The sequence below is a fragment of the Staurois parvus genome, unplaced genomic scaffold (assembly GCF_062004578.1).
Source record: "Staurois parvus isolate SC_StPar_1 unplaced genomic scaffold, SC_StPar_1.0 ptg000035l, whole genome shotgun sequence".
NCBI classification, from domain to species: domain Eukaryota; kingdom Metazoa; phylum Chordata; class Amphibia; order Anura; family Ranidae; genus Staurois; species Staurois parvus.
Window position 1 is genome coordinate 475,920 of NW_028317831.1, and position 23,475 is coordinate 499,394.

The 23,475-nt window shown below is 50.1% G+C and overlaps 1 protein-coding gene across 1 annotated transcript in view; it reads left to right on the plus strand.

The window, feature by feature from the left end:
* The first annotated feature begins 3,339 nt into the window (after positions 1 to 3,339).
* Positions 3,340 to 23,475, plus strand: part of LOC149470605 (uncharacterized) — a 33,923-nt gene continuing 13,787 nt past the window's right edge. Inside the window, exon 1 of the mRNA XM_089661960.1 lies at positions 3,340 to 3,441. The gene's annotated coding sequence lies outside the window, so the exon portion shown is untranslated. The remainder of the gene's footprint in view (positions 3,442 to 23,475) is intronic.

Here is a 23,475-nt window from a genome sequence, read left to right on the forward strand (position 1 = left end):
CTACAGCAGCAGGTGGTACACCTGAGTATGCACAACACACAGTTTGTAATGTTCAGCGGGACCTGGAGGTCCTGTCACAGATTAATCATTCAGACTATTTATACGTCACGGACCAACGATTGCTTCAGATAAAACTAGAGATGAGCGAATCGAATCAGAGGAAGTGGAATTCGTTTCGAATTTCAGGAAAAATTTGATTCGCGGCGAATCCGAATTTTTGCCGACTTCGGATGGTCGAATCAAATTTTTCCTGATAGGCCGTTTTCATCCCTTCTACAGCCGGCAAAAATGTCCCTGCAGAGAGCTCCGCTATTTCTGACATCTGTCTGACAGTTCCTTCACATTTCCAGCGGTTGAAACATTGTATGTATTTGTTTCCATTTAGGATACAGATGTTTTTATTAGGAAACAAATAGATACAATGTTTCAATCGCTGTAAATGTGAAAGAACTGTCAGAGAACTGTCAGAAATAGAGGAACTCTGCAGAAACACTTTTTGCTTTACTGGAATTATTCTTATTTTCATTCTTCTTCTTATTATTTTCATTCTTCTTTTCATTCTTTTCATTCTTCTTTTCATTCTTCTTCTTATTTTCATTCTTCTTTTCATTCTTCTTGTCATTCTTTTCATTCTTCTTTTCATTCTTTTCATTCTTCTTGTCATTCTTTTCATTCTTCTTTTCATTCTTCTTCTTATTTTCATTCTTCTTTTCATTCTTCTTATTTTCATTCTTCTTTTCATTCTTTTTTTCATTCTTCTTTTCATTCTTCTTCTTCTTTTCATTCTTCTTTTCATTCTTTTCATTCTTCTTTTCATTCTTTTCATTCTTCTTTTCATTCTTCTTCTTATTTTCATTTTTCTTTTCATTCTTTTCATTCTTCTTTTCATTCTTCTTTTCATTCTTCTTCTTATTTTCATTCTTCTTTTCATTCTTTTCATTCTTCTTTTCATTCTTCTTCTTATTTTCATTCTTCTTTTCATTCTTTTCATTCTTCTTTTCATTCTTCTTCTTATTTTCATTCTTCTTTTCATTCTTCTTCTTATTTTCATTCTTCTTTTCATTCTTTTCATTCTTCTTTTCATTCTTTTCATTCTTCTTTTCATTCTTCTTCTTATTTTCATTCTTTTCATTCTTTTCATTCTTCTTTTCATTCTTCTTCTTATTTTCATTCTTCTTTTCATTCTTTTCATTCTTCTTTTCATTCTTCTTCTTCTTCTTTTCATTCTTTTCATTCTTCTTCTTCTTCTTTTCATTCTTTTCATTCTTCTTCTTCTTCTTCTTCTCATTCTTTTCATTCTTCTTCTTTTCATTCTTTTCATTCTTCTTCTTTTCATTCTTTTCATTCGTCTTCTTCTTCTTCTTTTCATTCTTTTCATTCTTCTTCTTCTTCTTCTTCTCCTTCTTCTTCTTTGGCCCCGTGACTGCCCAAATGAGTGAAGTGTGCGGTGATTCTAAGATCGACGGCACTCATCTGCATGTCATACTGACTGACAGTATTATTTCTCTTCCCCAGCAGACTCCAAGGACATTTAAATGAAAGGTACAGTGTTCTGCACTAATATAAAGGCTCTCTGAAGCCTAGAAACCCTTTTTATAAGTAAAATTTGCGGCGAATAAATTCGAATCGAATCAAATTTTTGAAAAATTCGCTCATCTCTAGATAAAACAGCACACTGAAACCGATGAGAGTTTGCAGGCTCTTAAATATGTTGTTCTGAACGGTTGGCCTGATTCCAAGTTGGAAGCCCCATTACTTGTGAGAGAATATTGGACTTTCAGAGATGAAATCGCCATCCAAGATGGTATACTGTACAAGAGGCCAAGGGTCATCATTCCTAAATCTTTAAGATGGGAGATGCTGACTCGTATTCATGCCAGTCACATTGGAGGAGAAGCATGCTATAGGCAAGCACGTGATACCCTATACTGGCCCAACATGCAGAATGAGATTAGAGACTTTGTTAGCTGTTGCTCGGCATGCAATGAATATGCGCAGGCACAACAGAAAGGACCTATGATGTCACATGTGCTGCCCACCCGGCCTTGGCAAATTGTAAGCATGGACTTACTGAATTATGCTGGGCAGGACTTTCTACTAATTGTTGATCACTATTCTGACTTTTGGGAGATTGAGCTACTTCCTGACCTGTCTGCTGATACTACCATCAAGCGTTGGAAAGCAGTTTGCATGTTATGGCCAGCCGGATAGAGTCATCTCGGATAATGGACCTCAATTTGCATGTGAGCAATTCAGACAGTTCTCCACAGATTGGGGATTTGAGCATGTTACCTCATCCCCGAAGCACCCGCAAGCCAATGGCAAAGCGGAATGGGCTGTCAAGATATTGAAGAATCTTTGTAAGAAGGCCAAGTTTGATGGTACTGATCCATGGAAGGCCATTCTACATTGGAGGAACATCCCATCTGAAGGCATGGACAGTAGTCCTGCACAGCGCTTGATGTCTAGGAGACTGAAGACTTCATTGCCTGTGGCCAACAAATTACTTGATCCTTCTGTGGTTACAGGTGTCTCGGCAAAACTGCAGCAGAGGAAACAGATTGCCAAACTGTCATACGATGTGTCTGCTAAAGACTTACCTGAACTAAGCATTGGAGAGCCAATCCGTATGAAGCCGCTTCCAGGTGACAGGGCCGCTCGCTGGAGACTGGGTTCCTGTGTTCAGAGGGTTGCTCCTCGATCATATCTTGTGGATGTAGAAGGCAGTCTTTACCGCCGCAATCGAGTGGACCTGCGAAGGCCAGAACGATTCACCACACAAGCCTATTGGCTTGCCAACCCCGTAACAGTATAGACTAGTTGGTGACATTGATTGAGATCTGCCCGCTGTGTGTATACAATCACCCGGCTAATGTCTAATATCAGGGGACAAAATGTGCCAGCATTCATATCAGACTAAGGGAAAATGGCCGCCGGAGGAGGGACAGGAGGGCTACAAAAAAATGGAGGAGGGAGATCTAATCCACTGCACTGTAATGTGATAAATGTACAAACATAGATAAAAGACCAAAGGAAAATGGCCGCCAGAGGAGAACAGTGCGGGCTACAATAAAATGGAGGACGAATATCTACTCCACTGCACTGTATTGTGATAACTGTGTTTCATTCATCGTAGAAGTTTACGAGCCGCCATCATCTTTTGTTTTTCAGGTTTTTCCCTGTTTTATGCTATTCAGCTTTTTTTGGACCAGCACCATCTAGTGTCTGCTCTCCATACTGCAGCCTCTGTATAAATCTGTCTGGAGTCACTTCCTATCTGGAGTCACTTCCTGTCTGTCTCACTTTCTGTCCCGGGAACACTTTCCTCCTGTCAGCCATTTTAGATCGGCTTCTAGAAGGTCCTGTGATTGTCGGTCTCCATCCTGAACACACGGCCACCATAGGGCCAGCATGAGATCTTCTCCATGTCAGAGCACACGGGTAAGTCAGGTGGATCTCCTATTCCTGGTCCCGGCTCCTGTCCCTGCTATAGATGGACCAATCATCTGTGACCTAACCTTCCTCCTCGTCATCGATGATCTGGGTGTATTATTATTATTTATTCCAGGTACTTATATAGCGCCGTCAGTTTACATCTATATTGTACATTCCCATCAGTCCCCGCCCCCGAGGAGCGTACAATCTAAGGGCCCCAACTCACATTCATACATACACATACTACGGACAACTTAGACAGGAGTGAACTACACTACAGCATGTCTTTGTAGTGTAGGAGGAAACAGGAGTACCCGGAGGAAATCCGCGCAGGCACAGGGAGAACATGCAAACTCCAGGCAGGTGGTGCCATGGTTGGGATTTGAACCAACAACCCGAGTACTGCCAGGTGGAAGTGCTAACCACTCAGCCACTGTGTTGCCCCGTGCTGTATATATCTCAGCATCTACTTCTCAGTGTTGGTTTCCTCCTCATTGCCGGCCATTAAATGGGCCTCAGAATGGCTCCGGTATTCCCTCCTAGGAAGGACATTCAGGCCGATCTCCCACCATGTTCCTCTGATGTGTCCGAGACAGAATAACAGGAGAGACACCAGGAGAACCCGCTGGGACCTGACACTCCGAGAACCAGAGTTATGGTGGAGTATAGACCCTTCCTGAGATACTCCTCCCTGGGAACGGTCATACCTCCGTACTCCTCTCCTGTACATACCCATCACTGTCATACCTCCGTACTCCTCTCCTGTACATACCCATCACTGTCATACCTCCGCACTCCTCTCCTGTACACACCGATCACTGTCATACCTCCGTACTCCTCTCCTGTACATACCCATCACTGTCATACCTCCGTACTCCTCTCCTGTACATACCCATCACTGTCATACCTCCGTACTCCTCTCCTGTACATACCCATCACTGTCATACCTCCGTACTCCTCTCCTGTACATACCCATCACTGTCATACCTCCCTACTCCTCTCGTGTACATACCGATCACTGTCATACCTCCGTACTCCTCTCCTGTACATACCCATCACTGTCATACCTCCACACTCCTCTCCTGTACATACCCATCACTGTCATACCTCCGTACTCCTCTCCTGTACGTACCCATCACTGTCATACCTCCGTACTCCTCTCCTGTACATACCCATCACTGTCATACATCCGTACTCCTCTCCTGTACATATCCATCACTGTCATACCTCCGTACTCCTCTCCTGTACATACCCATCACTGTCATACCTCCGTACTCCTCACCTGTACATACCCATCACTGTCATACCTCCGTACTCCTCACCTGTACATACCCATCACTGTCATACCTCCGTACTTCTCTCCTGTACATACCCATCACTGTCATACCTCCACACTCCTCTCCTGTACATACCCATCACTGTCATACCTCCACACTCCTCTCCTGTACATACCCATCACTGTCATACCTCCGTACTCCTCTCCTGTACATACCCATCACTGTCATACCTCCACACTCCTCTCCTGTACATATCCATCACTGTCATACCTCCGTACTCCTCTCCTGTACATACCCATCACTGTCATACCTCCATACTCCTCACCTGTACATACCCATCACTGTCATACCTCCGTACTCCTCTCCTGTACATACCCATCACTGTCATACCTCCGTACTCCTCTCCTGTACATACCCATCACTGTCATACCTCCGTACTCCTCTCCTGTACATACCGATCACTGTCATACCTCCGTACTCCTCTCCTGTACATACCCATCACTGTCATACCTCCGTACTCCTCTCCTGTACATACCGATCACTGTCATACCTCCGTACTTCTCTCCTGTACATACCCATCACTGTCATACCTCCGTACTCCTCTCCTGTACATACCGATCACTGTCATACCTCCGTACTCCTCTCCTGTACATACCCATCACTGTCATACCTCCGTACTTCTCTCCTGTACATACCCATCACTGTCATACCTCCGTACTTCTCTCCTGTACATACCCATCACTGTCATACCTCCACACTCCTCTCCTGTACATACCCATCACTGTCATACCTCCACACTCCTCTCCTGTACATACCCATCACTGTCATACCTCCGTACTCCTCTCCTGTACATACCCATCACTGTCATACCTCCACACTCCTCTCCTGTACATATCCATCACTGTCATACCTCCGTACTCCTCTCCTGTACATACCCATCACTGTCATACCTCCATACTCCTCACCTGTACATACCCATCACTGTCATACCTCCGTACTCCTCTCCTGTACATACCTATCACTGTCATACCTCCACACTCCTCTCCTGTACATACCCATCACTGTCATACCTCCGTACTCCTCTCCTGTACATACCCATCACTGTCATACCTCCGTACTCCTCTCCTGTACATACCCATCACTGTCATACCTCCGTACTCCTCTCCTGTACATACCCATCACTGTCATACCTCCGTACTCCTCTCCTGTACATACCCATCACTGTCATACCTCCGTACTCCTCTCCTGTACATACCGATCACTGTCATACCTCCGTACTCCTCTCCTGTACATACCCATCACTGTCATACCTCCGTACTCCTCTCCTGTACATACCGATCACTGTCATACCTCCGTACTTCTCTCCTGTACATACCCATCACTGTCATACCTCCGTACTCCTCTCCTGTACATACCGATCACTGTCATACCTCCGTACTCCTCTCCTGTACATACCCATCACTGTCATACCTCCGTACTTCTCTCCTGTACATACCCATCACTGTCATACCTCCGTACTCCTCACCTGTACATACCCATTAGAGATGAGCGAATCGAACTTGGCGAAGTGGAATTCGTTTTGAATATTAGGAAAAATTAGATTCGCGCCAAATCCTAAAATTAGCAGACTAAGGATGCGCGAATCGAAATTTTTCCTAAAATGGCGGCGACATGTGTGGCGACGGAGCGGGGATCTCTGGGAAGGCGCGCAGACAAGGCGCGTTGACCCATAATGCATTCATTCATGACATGTGATCGCATTAGCCAATCAGCAGCCAGCCAGCACTGTGTAATGGTGGAGCTATAAATTGCGGCCATCTTACAATTCTCCATTTGCCTCCGGTCATTCAAGAGAGACAGACCTCTCTGTATTAGGGACAGAGTTAGGGCCACAGATACTTTAGGGACACAAAATCGTTACTTAGGGACACAGAACTGTTACTCAGGGACACAGAACTGTTACTCAGGGATACAGAACTGTTACTCAGGGACAGACACAGAATTGTTACTGAGGGACACAGCATTGTTACTGAGGGACACAGAATTGTTACTGAGGGACACAGAACTGTTACTCAGGGACACAGAACTGTTACTCAGGGACACAGAACTGTTACTCAGGGATACAGAACTGTTACTCAGGGACACAGAACTGTTACTCAGGGACAGACACAGAATTGTTACTGAGGGACACAGAATTGTTACTGAGGGACAGAAAATTGTTACTCAGGGACAGACACAGAATTGTTACTGAGGGACACAGAACTGTTACTCAGGGACACAGAACTGTTACTCAGGGACACAGAACTGTTACTCAGGGACACAGAACTGTTACTCAGGGACACAGAACTGTTACTCAGGGACACAGAATCGTTACTCAGGGACACAGAATTGTTACTCAGGGACACAGAATTGTTACTCAGGGACACAGAATCGTTACTCAGGGACACAGAATCATTACTCAGGGACACAGAATTGTTACTGAGGGACACAGAATCGTTACTGAGGGACACAGAATTGTTACTGAGGGACACAGAATTGTTACTCAGGGACAGACACAGAATGGTTACTGAGGGACACAGAACTGTTACTCAGGGACACAGAACTGTTACTCAGGGACACAGAACTGTTACTCAGGGACAGACACAGAATTGTTACTGAGGGACACAGAATTGTTACTGAGGGACACAGAATTGTTACTGAGGGACACAGAACTGTTACTCAAGGACACAGAACTGATACACAGGGACACAGAACTGTTACTCAGGGACACAGAACTGTTACTCAGGGACACAGAACTGTTACTCAGGGACACAGAACTGTTACTCAGGGACAGACACAGAATTGTTACTGAGGGACACAGAATTGTTACTGAGGGACACAGAATTGTTACTTAGGGACACAGAACTGTTACTCAGGGACACAGAACTGTTACTCAGGGACACAGAACTGTTACTCAGGGACACAGAATTGTTACTCAGGGACAGACACAAAATTGTTACTGAGGGACACAGAATTGTTACTGAGGGACACAGAATTGTTACTCAGGGACAGACACAGAATTGTTACTGAGGGACACAGAATTGTTACTCAGGGACACAGAACTGTTACTCAGGGACACAGAACTGTTACTCAGGGACACAGAACTGTTACTCAGGGACAGACACAGAATTGTTACTGAGGGACACAGAATTGTTACTGAGGGACACAGAATTGTTACTCAGGGACACAGAACTGTTACTCAGGGACAGACACAGAATTGTTACTCAGGGACACATAATTGTTACTCAGGGACACATAATTGTTACTCAGGGACACATAATTGTTACTCAGGGACACAGAACTGTTACTCAGGGACACAGAATTGTTACTCAGGGACAGACACAGAATTGTTACTGAGGGACACAGAATTGTTACTAAGGGACACAGAATTGTTACTCAGGGACAGACACAAAATAGTTACTGAGGGACACAGAATTGTTACTGAGGGACACAGAATTGTTACTGAGGGACACAGAATTGTTACTCAGGGACAGACACAGAATTGTTACTGAGGGACACAGAACTGTTACTGAGGGACACAGAACTGTTACTCAGGGACACAGAACTGTTACTCAGGGACAGACACAGAATTGTTACTGAGGGACACAGAATTGTTACTGAGGGACACAGAATTGTTACTCAGGGACACAGAACTGTTACTCAGGGACACAGAATTGTTACTCAGGGACACAGAACTGTTACTCAGGGACAGACACAGAATTGTTACTGAGGGACACAGAATTGTTACTGAGGGACACAGAATTGTTACTGAGGGACACATAATTGTTACTCAGGGACACAGAATTGTTACTCAGGGACACAGAACTGTTACTCAGGGACACAGAATCGTTGAATTAAAGAGTATGTCAGACAACACGCAGAGGAGTGGCAGAGGAGGCAATGTTTCAGGAGCGAGCAGACGTGGCAGCAGAGGAAGGGGTCGAGGCAGCACTAGTCGCAGCCAGAGGCCAGTGCTCCCGGTGTCATCCAGCGGTCGTGTCTCCACCAACAACCCTGCCGTCATCGATTGGTTGGCTCGGTCGTCTTCCTCTTCCCAGGTCACCTCTGACACCTACAGCCAACGGTCGGTGGGTACGTCAGACACAACCGTTAGTTGGCATGGCCCGGGAGCAAGCCCACTGAAATCACGTGTCCTCTACCTGCCCCTGTCCTTTGGTGTTCCCTCACCAAGCGAAGTATCGCATGCTGTGGGCTCAGCCCACTGTACAGTGAGGAAGAGCTAACAGAGGGCGGTCAGGAACGGGGGGAGACATCCGCCTCTTCAGCAGCCAGGCGAAGAAGTACTGGCGAGGAGAGTGGCTCGGTAGCCGGTCTAGAGACAGGTCTGTCTCCTGACCCACACGCAGCCGAGGGGGCTAGTAGTGAGGCGGAGACCCTAATTGATGATGAGGAGGCTGATCGCACTTGGCAGCCTCGTCGTCATCAGGCTATTGCTTCCGCATCATCAGGAGAAGAGGGTGCCAGCTTGGCAGCGAGCAAAACAGTCGGTGGGTTGCCCAGGAGGCAGCAGGGTCGCAGCAGTGTCAGTGGAGGCAAACGGCCACGGAGTAGAGCACCAGCTCCACTGCTGGTGGGTTCCATTTTGTCATAGGGTGCTGGCAGATTACGGGCCTCCCATTGCTGCTGCCAGGCCCCTAATCTGCCATGGGCCCCTGTACCGCCTCCTCATGCTGCTGCCAGGTCCACAGTGTGTCATGGGTCCCTGTACGGCCTCCCATTGCTGCTGTCTCCATCGCCACACTCTGCCATGTGCCACTTTCAGGTCTCCTCACACTGCTGCTGGGTTCCATTTTGTCATAGGGTGCTGGCAGATTACGGGCCTCCCATTGCTGCTGCCAGGCCCCTAATCTGCCATGGGCCCCTCTACCGCCTCCTCATGCTGCTGCCAGGTCCACAGTGTGTCATGGGTCCCTGTACGGCCTCCCATTGCTGCTGTCTCCATCGCCACACTCTGCCATGTTCCACTTTCAGGTCTCCTCACACTGCTGGTGGGTTCCATTTTGTCATAGGGTGCTGGCAGATTACGGGCCTCCCATTGCTGCTGCCAGGCCCCTAATCTGCCATGGGCCCCTGTACCGCCTCCTCATGCTGCTGCCAGGTCCACAGTGTGTCATGGGTCCCTGTACGGCCTCCCATTGCTGCTGTCTCCATCGCCAGACTCTGCCATGTGCCACTTTCAGGTCTCCTCACACTGCTGGTGGGTTCCATTTTGTCATAGGGTGCTGGCAGATTACGGGCCTCCCATTGCTGCTGCCAGGCCCCTAATCTGCCATGGGCCCCTGTACCGCCTCCTCATGCTGCTGCCAGGTCCACAGTGTGTCATGGGTCCCTGTACGGCCTCCCATTGCTGCTGTCTCCATCGCCACACTCTGCCATGTGCCACTTTCAGGTCTCCTCACACTGCTGCTGGGTTCCATTTTGTCATAGGGTGCTGGCAGATTACGGGCCTCCCATTGCTGCTGCCAGGCCCCTAATCTGCCATGGGCCCCTGTACCGCCTCCTCATGCTGCTGCCAGGTCCACAGTGTGTCATGGGTCCCTGTACGGCCTCCCATTGCTGCTGTCTCCATCGCTACACTCTGCCATGTGCCACTTTCAGGTCTCCTCACACTGCTGCTGGGTTCCATTTTGTCATAGGGTGCTGGCAGATTACAGGCCTCCCATTGCTGCTGCCAGGCCCCTAATCTGCCATGGGCCCCTGTACCGCCTCCTTATGCTGCTGCCAGGTCCACAGTGTGTCATAGGTCCCTGTACCGCCTCCCATTGCTGCTGTCTCCATCGCCACACTCTGCCATGTGCCACTTTCAGGTCTCCTCACACTGCTGGTGGGTTCCATTTTGTCATAGGGTGCTGGCAGATTACGGGCCTCCCATTGCTGCTGCCAGGCTCCTAATCTGCCATGGGACCCTGTACTGCCTCCTCATGCTGCTGCCAGGTCCACAGTGTGTCATGGGTCCCTGTACGGCCTCCCATTGCTGCTGTCTCCATCGCCAGACTCTGCCATGTGCCACTTTTAGGTCTCCTCACACTGCTGGTGGGTTCAATTTTGTCATAGGGTGCTGGCAGATTACGGGCCTCCCATTGCTGCTGCCATGCCCCTAATCTGCCATGGGCCCCTTGTACCGCCTCCTCATGCTGCTGCCAGGTCCACAGTGTGTCATGGGTCCCTGTACGGCCTCCCATTGCTGCTGTCTCCATCGCCACACTCTGCCATGTGCCACTTTCAGGTCTCCTCACACTGCTGCTGGGTTCCATTTTGTCATAGGGTGCTGGCAGATTACGGGCCTCCCATTGCTGCTGCCAGGCCCCTAATCTGCCATTTGCCCCTGTACCGCCTCCTCATGCTGCTGCCAGGTCCACAGTGTGTCATGGGTCCCTGTACCGCCTCCCATTGCTGCTGTCTCCATCGCCACACTCTGCCATGTGCCACTTTCAGGTCTCCTCACACTGCTGCTGGGTTCCATTTTGTCATAGGGTGCTGGCAGATTACGGGCCTCCCATTGCTGCTGCCAGACCCCTAATCTGCCATGGGCCCCTGTACCGCCTCCTCATGCTGCTGCCATGTCCACAGTGTGTCATGGGTCCCTGTACGGCCTCCCATTGCTGCTGTCTCCATCGCCACACTCTGCCATGTGCCACTTTCAGGTCTCCTCACACTGCTGGTGGGTTCCATTTTGTCATAGGGTGCTGGCAGATTACGGGCCTCCCATTGCTGCTGCCAGGCCCGTAATCTGCCATGGGCCCCCGTACCGACTCCTCATGCTGTGACGTTGCAACAAGGTGGAATTGAACCCTACATATGTTAGACCGCCTTTACGAACAGCGAAAGGCCATCACCGATTTCCTGATGTTACAAGCGGATAAAGGTACTCCCCTGTGTAACTTAGATGTCAGCCATTGGCAGCTCATGCGTGACACCTGCCGCTTGCTCAGGCCCTTTGAGGAGGCCACGCTATTCGTGAGTCGGCAGGACTATGGGATGAACGAGGTCATTCCTCTGTTGCACGTCCTGGAACAAATGCTGTTAACAATGGCTGGTCAGGGTGCGGTAGACGTGGCGCACAGATCTCAACGCCACATGACCCCTGTGGGGGCAGGACAGGAAGAAGAGGAGGAGGTAGAGGAGGACATTGGTGCTCAGGAATTATTGAGTGAAATGGGTGGTTTTTCCACTCAGCGGACAGGAGTGGAGGAGCAGGAGCATCTGGTAGAGGAGGAGACAGAGGACCCAGACGCACCGTGGCAGTATGCTGTGGAGATGGAGGCAGGGAGTCCCTCGCATTCCTTGGCACAAATGGCCCATAGCATGCTCGGTTGCTTGCGTAGCGACAGTCGAATAATAACCATCAGACAGAGGGATGACTTTTGGCTGTCCACCTTGTTGGACCCTCGCTACCGTTCAAAAATGGTGGCCTTTTTCACACCTGCTGAGAGGGAGGCCAAAATAACGTACTATAAAAACCACCTATGTAGTCAGTTGGTCTCTGCCTTTCTGCGCCAACGTCCATCCTCAGACACTGTGGGCCCTGTGCACTCGCGTTCCGCTGCCATGGCAGCAGGGGAGGGGTGGGGTGGTAGGAGCAGTGGCAGCTCCACCAGCAGCGGCTGCCTCAGTCTGCAGTCGATGATGAGTAGCTTTCTTCACCAGCGCAGTGAGGAAACTACTAATCAGCCGCAGCAGCAGCAGCATTAGGTGTACCTGGAGCAGGACCTCAAACAACAGGCTTGGGCCTACTTGGACAGCACCCTGCCAACCGAGGTAGACAATCCCCTTGACTACTGGGCAACGAAACTTGACCTTTGGCCCCAACTAGCTGAATTTGCCCTTGAAAGGCTGTCATGCCCGGCCAGTAGCGTGGCATCGGAGCGCGTGTTTAGTGCGGCAGGAGGTATTGTAACTCCGCGGAGGACACGACTGTCCACCCAAAGTGTGGAGAGACTCACGTTTGTGAAAATGAATCAGGCGTGGATTAGTCTGGATTTCAAACCACCAGTTCCTGACACAACTGACTAAATCCGCCATGAATCATGCCCCAAACATGTGCCACTTTCAGGTCTCCTCACACTGCTGGTGGGTTCCATTTTGTCAAAGGGTGCTGGCAGATTACGGGCCTCCCATTGCTGCTGCCAGGCCCCTAATCTGCCATGGGCCCCCGTACCGCCTCCTCATGCTGCTGCCAGGCCCGTAATCTGTCATGGTCCCCTGTACCGCCTCCTCATGCTGCTGCCAGGTCCAGAGTGTGTCATGGGTCCCTGTACGGCCTCCCATTGCTGCTGTCTCCATCGCCACACTCTGCCATGTGCCACTTTCAGGTCTCCTCACACTGCTGGTGGGTTCCATTTTGTCATAGGGTGCTGGCAGATTACGGGCCTCCCATTGCTGCTGCCAGGCCCCTAATCTGCCATGGGCCCCTGTACCGCCTCCTCATGCTGCTGCCAGGTCCACAGTGTGTCAAGGGTCCCTGTACGGCCTCCCATTGCTGCTGTCTCCATCGCCACACTCTGCCATGTGCCACTTTCAGGTCTCCTCACACTGCTGCTGGGTTCCATTTTGTCATAGGGTGCTGGCAGATTACGGGCCTCCCATTGCTGCTGCCATGCCCCTAATCTGCCATGGGCCCCTTGTACCGCCTCCTCATGCTGCTGCCAGGTCCACAGTGTGTCATGGGTCCCTGTACGGCCTCCCATTGCTGCTGTCTCCATCGCCACACTCTGCCATGTGCCACTTTCAGGTCTCCTCACACTGCTGGTGGGTTCCATTTTGTCATAGGGTGCTGGCAGATTACGGGCCTCCCATTGCTGCTGCCAGGCCCCTAATCTGCCATGGGCCCCTGTACCGCCTCCTCATGCTGCTGCCAGGTCCACAGTGTGTCATGGGTCCCTGTACGGCCTCCCATTGCTGCTGTCTCCACCGCCAGACTCTGCCATGTGCCACTTTCAGGTCTCCTCACACTGCTGCTGGGTTCCATTTTGTCATAGGGTGCTGGCAGATTACGGGCCTCCCATTGCTGCTGCCAGGCCCCTAATCTGCCATGGGCCCATGTTCCGCCTCCTCATGCTGCTGCCAGGTCCACAGTGTGTCAAGGGTCCCTGTACGGCCTCCCATTGCTGCTGTCTCCATCGCCACACTCTGCCATGTGCCACTTTCAGGTCTCCTCACACTGCTGGTGGGTTCCATTTTGTCATAGGGTGCTGGCAGATTACGGGCCTCCCATTGCTGCTGCCAGGCCCCTAATCTGCCATGGGCTCCTGTACCGCCTCCTCATGCTGCTGCCAGGTCCACAGTGTGTCATGGGTCCCTGTACGGCCTCCCATTGCTGCTGTCTCCATCGCCACACTCTGCCATGTGCCACTTTCAGGTCTCCTCACACTGCTGCTGGGTTCCATTTTGTCATAGGGTGCTGGCAGATTACGGGCCTCCCATTGCTGCTGCCAGGCCCCTAATCTGCCATGGGCCCCTGTACCGCCTCCTCATGCTGCTGCCAGGTCCACAGTGTGTCATGGGTCCCTGTACGGCCTCCCATTGCTGCTGTCTCCATCGCCACACTCTGCCATGTGCCACTTTCAGGTCTCCTCACACTGCTGGTGGGTTCCATTTTGTCATAGGGTGCTGGCAGATTACGGGCCTCCCATTGCTGCTGCCAGGCCCCTAATCTGCCATGGGCCCCTGTACCGCCTCCTCATGCTGCTGCCAGGTCCACAGTGTGTCATGGGTCCCTGTACGGTCTCCCATTGCTGCTGTCTCCATCGCCACACTCTGCCATGTGCCACTTTCAGGTCTCCTCACACTGCTGCTGGGTTCCATTTTGTCATAGGGTGCTGGCAGATTACGGGCCTCCCATTGCTGCTGCCAGGCCCCTAATCTGCCATGGGCCCCTGTACCGCCTCCTCATGCTGCTGCCAGGTCCACAGTGTGTCATGGGTCCCTGTACGGCCTCCCATTGCTGCTGTCTCCATCGCCACACTCTGCCATGTGCCACTTTCAGGTCTCCTCACACTGCTGCTGGGTTCCATTTTGTCATAGGGTGCTTGCAGATTACGGGCCTCCCATTGCTGCTGCCAGGTCCCTAATCTGCCATGGGCCCCTGTACCGCCTCCTCATGCTGCTGCCAGGTCCACAGTGTGTCATGGGTCCCTGTACGGCCTCCCATTGCTGCTGTCTCCATCACCACACTCTGCCATGTGCCACTTTCAGGTCTCCTCACACTGCTGCTGGGTTCCATTTTGTCATAGGGTGCTGGCAGATTACGGGCCTCCCATTGCTGCTGCCAGGCCCCTAATCTGCCATGGGCCCCTGTACCGCCTCCTCATGCTGCTGCCAGGTCCACAGTGTGTCATGGGTCCCTGTACGGCCTCCCATTGCTGCTGTCTCCATCGCCACACTCTGCCATGTGCCACTTTCAGGTCTCCTCACACTGCTGCTGGGTTCCATTTTGTCATAGGGTGCTGGCAGATTACGGGCCTCCCATTGCTGCTGCCAGGCCCCTAATCTGCCATGGGCCCCTGTACCGCCTCCTCATGCTGCTGCCAGGTCCACAGTGTGTCATGGGTCCCTGTACGGCCTCCCATTGCTGCTGTCTCCATCGCCACACTCTGCCATGTGCCACTTTCAGGTCTCCTCACACTGCTGCTGGGTTCCATTTTGTCATAGGGTGCTGGCAGATTACGGGCCTCCCATTGCTGCTGCCAGGCCCCTAATCTGCCATGGGACCCTGTACCGCCTCCTCATGCTGCTGCCAGGTCCACAGTGTGTCATGGGTCCCTGTACGGCCTCCCATTGCTGCTGTCTCCATCGCCACACTCTGCCATGTGCCACTTTCAGGTCTCCTCACACTGCTGCTGGGTTCCATTTTGTCATAGGGTGCTGTATGGCCTCCCATTGCTGCTGCCTCCACCGCCACACTGTGGCTCCACACTCTGGTTTTGGCCCCGTGACTGCCCATACCAATCACTGTCATACCCCCCACACTCCTCTCCTGTACGTTCCCATCACTGTACGTTCCCATCACTGTCATACATCCGTACTCCTCTCCTCTACATACCGATCACTGTCATTCCCTGTTTATCACCTCTGCCTGTGACAGTATGGCTATTGAGAGCCAAGTTCTGAAGGACAGAGAGTTGTCTAGCTCTGTGATTCCTATGATGTTGCAGCTGGAAAGCAAATCTAGTGTCCCCAATCACCTCCACACTGGTTACAGTGTCCCCGATCACCTCCACACCTGTTACAGTGTCCCCGATCACCTTCACACCTGTTACAGTGTCCCCGATCACCCCTACACCGGTTACAGTGTCCCCGATCACCCCCACACCGGTTACAGTGTCCCCGATCACCCCCACACCGGTTACAGTGTCCCGATCACCTCCACACCGGTTACAGCGTCCCCGATCACCTCCACACCGGTTACAGCGTCCCCGATCACCTCCACCCCGGTTACAGCGTCCCCGATCACCCCCACATGGGTTACAGTGTCCCCGATCACCCCCACACGGGTTACAGTGTCCCCTATCACCCCCACACGGGTTACAGTGTCCCCGATCACCTCCACACCTTTTACAGTGTCCCCGATCACCTTCACACCTGTTACAGTGTCCCCGATCACCCCCACACCGGTTACAGTGTCTCCGATCACCCCCACACCGGTTACAGTGTCCCCGATCACCCCCACACTGGTTACAGTGTCCCCGATCACCCCCACACCGGTTACAGTGTCCCCGATCACCTCCACACCGGTTACAGCGTCCTTGATCACCTCCACACCGGTTACAGCGTCCCCGATCACCCCCACACCGGTTACAGCGTCCCCGATCACCTCCACACCGGTTACAGCGTCCCCGATCACCTCCACACCGGTTACAGCGTCCCCGATCACCTCCACACCGGTTACAGCGTCCCCTATCACCCCCACACCGGTTACAGTGTCCCCGATCACCCCCACACCGGTTACAGTGTCCCCGATCACCCCCACACCGGTTACAGCGTCCCCGATCACCTCCACACCGGTTACAGTGTCCCCGATCACCCCCACACCGGTTACAGCGTTTCCGATCACCCCCACACCAGTTACAGTGTCCCCGATCACCCCCACACCGGTTACAGCGTCCCCGATCACCTCCACACCGGTTACAGCGTCCCCGATCACCCACACACCGGTTACAGCATCCCCGATCACCCACTCACCGGTTACAGCATCCCCGATCACCTCCACACCGGTTACGGCGTCCCCGATCACCCCCACACCGGTTACGGCGTCCTCGATCACCTCCACACCGGTTACGGCGTCCCCGATCACCCCCACACCGGTTACGGCGTCCCCGATCACCTCCACACCGGTTACGGCGTCCCCGATCACCCCCACACCGGTTACGGCGTCCCCGATCACCTCCACACCGGTTACGGCGTCCCCGATCACCTCCACACCGGTTACGGCATCCCCGATCACCTCCACACCGGTTACGGCATCCCCGATCACCTCCACACCGGTTACGGCGTCCCCGATTACCTCCACACCGGTTACGGCGTCCCCAATCACCTCCACATCGTTTACGGTGTCCCCGATCACCGCCACACAAGTTACAGTGTCCCCGATCACCCCCACACCGGTTACAGTGTCCCCGATCACCCCCACACTAGTTAGTGTGGGAGGGATTTGTACCGTCCTGACATTTGGGGACTACTATAGGTAATGATGCACTAAGCTATATTCTCTGAGCACTCATGGAGGCCAACATAAGTCTTCAAAAGACTCACCATGCCAAAATGGGATAATTTTGTGGGTGTTTCCATTGTCGTGGTTTCCCAGGGCCTTCAAAAATGTGATAGGTCATCTAAAAATTTGGTGTGTAATTTATGCCCTCAGAAAGCCTGACTGTGCTCTTTTGATTTTGGTCCCCCTATGTGGCTAGGCTGTGAAAAAGTCTCACATGTGGTGTCCCCATACTCTAAAGGAGTAGCAGAATTTGTTGTGGAGTATATTTCCAAGTACGCCTAGAAGGTTTGTTAGAAATATCATATTAATTGAGAACTTTGTGTAAAAATAAATATTCTCCTTTTCTTTCCTGCATTTTCAAAAAAACTTTTGTTGAAAAATGACCAAATAAACTTACTATTCACTTCAGAAAATACATTGGGGTTTTTGCTTTCCAAAATTGTGACATTTTGTGAGAGTTTCCACTGTCCTGGTGCTCTGGGCAGCCAAATATGTGATTGGTAGTCATGAAATTAGTGTAGATGTGTAATTTATGCTCCTTGAAAACCCAAATGTGTTCCTTAAATTTTGGACCCCTCTATGCATCTAGGCTGTGAAAAGTCTCACACAGGTGATATCCCCATACTCAGGAGATATAGCAGATCCTGTTTTGGGTTCATTTGGGTTCAATGTTCAAAGACTGAATAATTGTCATTCAAAGTGTGACAGCGCTGAAAGCTGAGAATTGGCCAGGGCAGGAGGGGGGTGAAAGTGTCCGGACTTGAAGTGGTTAACATACCAAGGGGTCCATTTTTTACATATCTACAACTGCACCATGTGCTTCAAGCTCAAGCTTCTCTCTCCACTTTAGTTCTTGAGGAGCCATGACTGATCCAGGGATTGATGGATGGTACGAGTAGGAAAGGCATGATCTCTGGTATATACTCCAGTCTTTTCATTCTTACCCAAGACTCTGCCCAATTACCATGTAGAAGGAAATGGGAAATAGACATAGAGGAAGTGGGAGGAGATTTGGATCTCCGTACCTCTCATCTCCCTGTCCTCTTCACAGAAACTATCTCAGTTATTTCTTTTACATAGAACTTACAGGACCCCAGCTCAGTTGTTCAGTTGGGACCGGAGGGATTCCCCCTTATGCCCCAAATGTAGCGGTGATGTAGGGGATTTGATACACATTTTGGAGATTTCCAGAATTATTCTGATACTGGAAAGATATTACCAATATTATATCATCGCTATTCATGATTTCTCTTCCTCAGGATCTGGAGGAGTGCATCTTGGGATTTGTAGCACAATAATTATTTATGAATTATAAAAATATTTCTTTGCCGCTGGGTGTTTTTATTTTTTGAGCTATAAATAAAAAAAGAGCAAAATATTTGAAAAATAAAAGTTTTTCTTTATATCTATAATAACATTTTACAAACAGGTAATTTTTCTCCTTCACTGATGTGCGTTGATGATGCTGCACTGATAGGCAGCACTGATGAGGTGGCACGGATAGGCAGGACTGAAGAGCACTGATAGGAGGCACTGATAGGCAGCACAGGTGGGTGGCACTGCAGGGTACAGGTGGGTGGCACTGCAGAGTGGAACTGATGGGCACAGGTGGGTGGCAATGATGGGCACAGGTGGGAGGCACAGGTGGGCGGTGTGACGATCGTGGCGTCGGACCCCAGCCCTTCTCACCAAACTCGTGACCAAAGGACTAGCCAATCTAAAACCGCGTTGTCACGTGCGTAACAATGTCACACTGTAACGGAACCGGACCCAGACCGCACTTGGGTATTTCCGTTGTACTGCAGCTTCCCTGTCCGAACACAAATCCCCGGACACCACCTGCTGATCCTGCAGGAAATAGACAGCACCCGACTCTTCTTAAGACAGGAAGTCAACTCCTTTATTTTTACACAAACATAAGATATATACACAGGGCGGGGAAACACAACCAGGAACAGGAAACACATCATCAGCCCGCCCCATCAGTGGGAAGGGCTACAGGAATCGCCCCCCCACCCAACCAAGACACAAAACAATGGGATGTAGCACATGGCAGTGAACAATGGACAACCACGTGGCAGTGAACAATCCCCACACCAATACACAATACCATGACATTCACATTCACACCCTGTACCCCTTAACAGGCACAGGGTGGGTTAAACATAATTAAGGGAACATGAGCTGACCGGGGTCCCCCCACCCCCAAAAGTCACTCCCGTCAAATATCTCCCCTTGGGTGGACTCCGAAGTTAGTCTGTACTTCCAGTCCCACAATGCCAGCACCCACACAGTACCCCAAACAAATTGTCACACACCAAGCATTACTCACCCAGCCAACCTCTGCCTCTCCCGTAGAATATACCCACCGCTGGGGAGAAGCACGGACTGGTCCTTCTCCCTGAAGTCCTCTTAGACACTGGGGAGAAGACAGGGTGGCTGGGCCGACTCCATCATGCTGTGGGGGATCTGGGCCGACTGCCCAGCATCCCTGGGGTATCTAGGTGGTGACTGTAGTCTCATCCACTTTGACTTGATGGACATCTTCTGTGTTCACAAAGGAAGGCTGACATCCTCTTGTCCTAATGCCAGACCCTTTTCTGGGGTTGTGTCAGTGGAGACCGAAGTCCCATCCACGGACATCAGCTCAAGCTATTGTAGTAAGGCACTGATTGCATCCTCTTCCTGTAGCTCCTGCGGTGCTGATTTTTGTGGGCAGAGGTCAGAAATGTTTGGCTCTGTTGCCAGCTTTTCTGCTGGTTCCTCTTCAGCAGAAAAGTCTATCAAATCCCCAGTCTCTTGATTTTCCACTGCCGATTCTTGGGCATGCTGCCGAACATGTTTTAGCAGTGGCCTGTATGCCCTTTCCAGATGCAGTTCTTTCTTCAGCAGGTATTCCAGATCTGGTTCAAGCTCTGAGACCCCTGTGAGACCAAACATAGCTTCTCTTCCTTCTCGCAACTCCTCCAGGGTAGGTTCTCCTTCATCACCAAACACAAAATGATCTGTAAGGCTCTCCCATAGCAATCCAGGGCCACCAAACTCATGTCCCTCAGTAGAGCACTGTCAAGACCCCTAAATATTCCTGCTCTGCGTACCATTGCAGAGCCCAATATCTGTTATCCAGTTGTATCTCCTGCCTGACCAGCCTGTCCAATTCAGTCACCCATTGCTCCTGGGGTCACTCTCCCAGGAATGGCATCTGTAATTTCCAACGGTCCCTGGCCCGTTCCCCTGGGGTTTGACAGCACTTGCCTTTCTCCATACCAGCAGCCTGGAGGGCTCCTCTCCAAAGCACCTCCCAAATCCGCTGCCTGAGCTCCAGGTACTGATCCGTAGACACAGTCCTGGGGTATGTTGCAAGAACAGTCTGCAGCAGCCCCGGGAACTCTGATGCCAGGTCCATATCTCCACTGGGGTGACCGACATCTACTTTCCTGATCTTGGATCCCGGTGGTGGTTTGGATGTGTTCACAGCTTGGAAGTACAATCCCACCGCTTGCCACCAATGTAACGGAACCGGACCCAGACTGCACTTGGGTACTTCCGTTATACTGCAGCTTCCCTGTCCGAACACAAATCCCCGGACACCACCCGCTGATCATGCAGGAAATAGACAGCACCAAACTCTTCTTAAGACAGGAAGTCAACTCCTTTATTTTTACACAAACACAAGATATATACACAGGGAGGGGAAACACAACCAGGAACAGGAAACACATCATCAGCCTGCCCCATCAGTGGGAAGGGCTACATGAAACACCCCCCCACCCAACCAAGACACAGAACAATGGGATGCAGCACGTGGCAGAAAACAATGGACAACCACATGGCAGAGAACAAGGAACAATGTCCACACCAATACACAATACTATGACATTCACATTCACACCCTGTACCCCTTAACAGGCACAGGGTGGGTAAACATAATGAAGGGAACATGAGCTGACACAGGGGTCCCCCCATCCCCAAAAGTCACTCCCATCACACACACCCAGCTGCACTCTGCACAAAGATTTTCCAGCTAATGGACCACAATCTGTATCTGCAGCCTGGGAGCAATTGTTACTGGGTCAGGTTAGTTACGCAATTAACCCTTCACACCCCACCACCTCCTTTTTGTACAGAGAAAGAGTAAACTCAGCAATATCAGCAATAACACTATGATGTTTGAATAATCGTCGGTATACCACTGTCACTGCAGGCAGAGGTATACTGAAGTTTAAAACACCCACACAGTAGCGTTCTTCAGAGGCAGGAATTCATAGTTTGCATTAAAGGACTTTAGAAACAGTTCAACACTTTCAGAAAGTAAGATTTATTACTAAAACGTCAAAAGGGTGCAATAAAAATATTTACAGAAAAAGATGTAACATATATATATATATATATATATACACAGAGAACAACAGCACAGCAAAGAGATAACAGAGAGAAGTTTAGAGGGGTAAAGTACTTGCCACACGTCCTGGGTTTAAGCAGATCAGGTTTCAGAGCAAAAGGATTTCTTATCTCCCACTGTCAGTTCCGATGTTAAAACAGGGAGATTCTTCAACTTCTTTCAACTCTGCTTAGCTTTTTCTAGCAACTCCACAGGGTGTCTCCCTGGAGCAGTAAACCAATCGCCTCATTTGGGGAGGGAGTTGTAGGTGGAGACCCAAGCTATGACCAAAAATCCTCACATTTGATGTCATGGTTCATAACTTATTCTCGGTGCATTTAGCAGCCTTGCTACTAGTAGATTAATACTCAGAATCACCGGCTGAACGTCTACATATGAAATATGAGATAACCGCTTGAATGGTTGAGGAGATATAATTTTCTGCTCTCCTGTGTATGCCAGCTAGGGGGTGTAAAATAACAGGTGATTTGTCTTGACGTGAGCCATCCGAATATGTGCTTCATGTTTGTGTAAGTCTTTCATAATCCAAGATATGTAATCATAGGGGAAAATGGATGTTGAATGTGGTGTCTAGTTTATGACTTATCTGGAATGTCTTTGAACTCAGTGAAGGACTTGGTTTATGACTCTACAAGCCCTCCTCTAGCAAGAGTTTTGTAGACAGAGGGGCACCTAGCTAGTGAGGTTTATAGCCATGACACCCTCCCAATGAGTCTGTTGCCTGTGATCTCTGCAAACACACACCGACCACATTCCTTAGGGAGGGGGGAAATCAGAGGGGGGAAGCTGATTTGGGGAGTGAGAGATGATACAGCATGGAAGATTCTTAACAAGATGGAAGACCGCGTCCATCTCGGTGTGCACGATTGCTACAGGCGGCACTGATCATCATCTGATAATTGCCGGTTCTCGGCAGTACTTTCCACACGGTGATAACTGTGTCATTGGACACAGCTGATAATGTGGTAAAAGGCCACTGTGATTGGCCGTTTACCATACCCCGTGATCATCTGTGTCTGTAGGACACCGCAATCACCAGAGGGGCCGGATCCACGCTACTGGGGGCGTGCACGGGGCGTGTCCTGGAATGATGTCCATGGACATCGTCCCAGGTTTACACAACCGTGCTGTAGCCATTCCTTCGGCTATAGTGGCATTGGGAACTGGTTAAATACTGTGAAGCTGTCCCTAATTAGGATGGTCTCCTATATGACCAAAAGCACATCTGACCACCTTGATTGGGGTCAAAGGATCTGGTGAGTGAGCAATCTGTATTCATTACTCCTGTTGGCACACGGTGAAGATTACAGTCACAATCTTGTTTCCTGTCCGGTTTGGGCCACAGGCTAAAGAAGCCACAAGGAGTGTCACTTTGAACTTAATTTATGGACTTATATTTTTTTATATTTTAATTTTTATGTCATTTATACACCACTGTCCTGAAATTTGTTATGAGAACATCATTTTTGCATATTTGGTTATTTATGCACAATTGGAGGGTTGCACACAGGGACTTTAAGAATTAATAGTCCCTACCAATTGTACAATTATATCATGTAAAGGTTGTATGTAGCGCCTACCTATTCTAATAT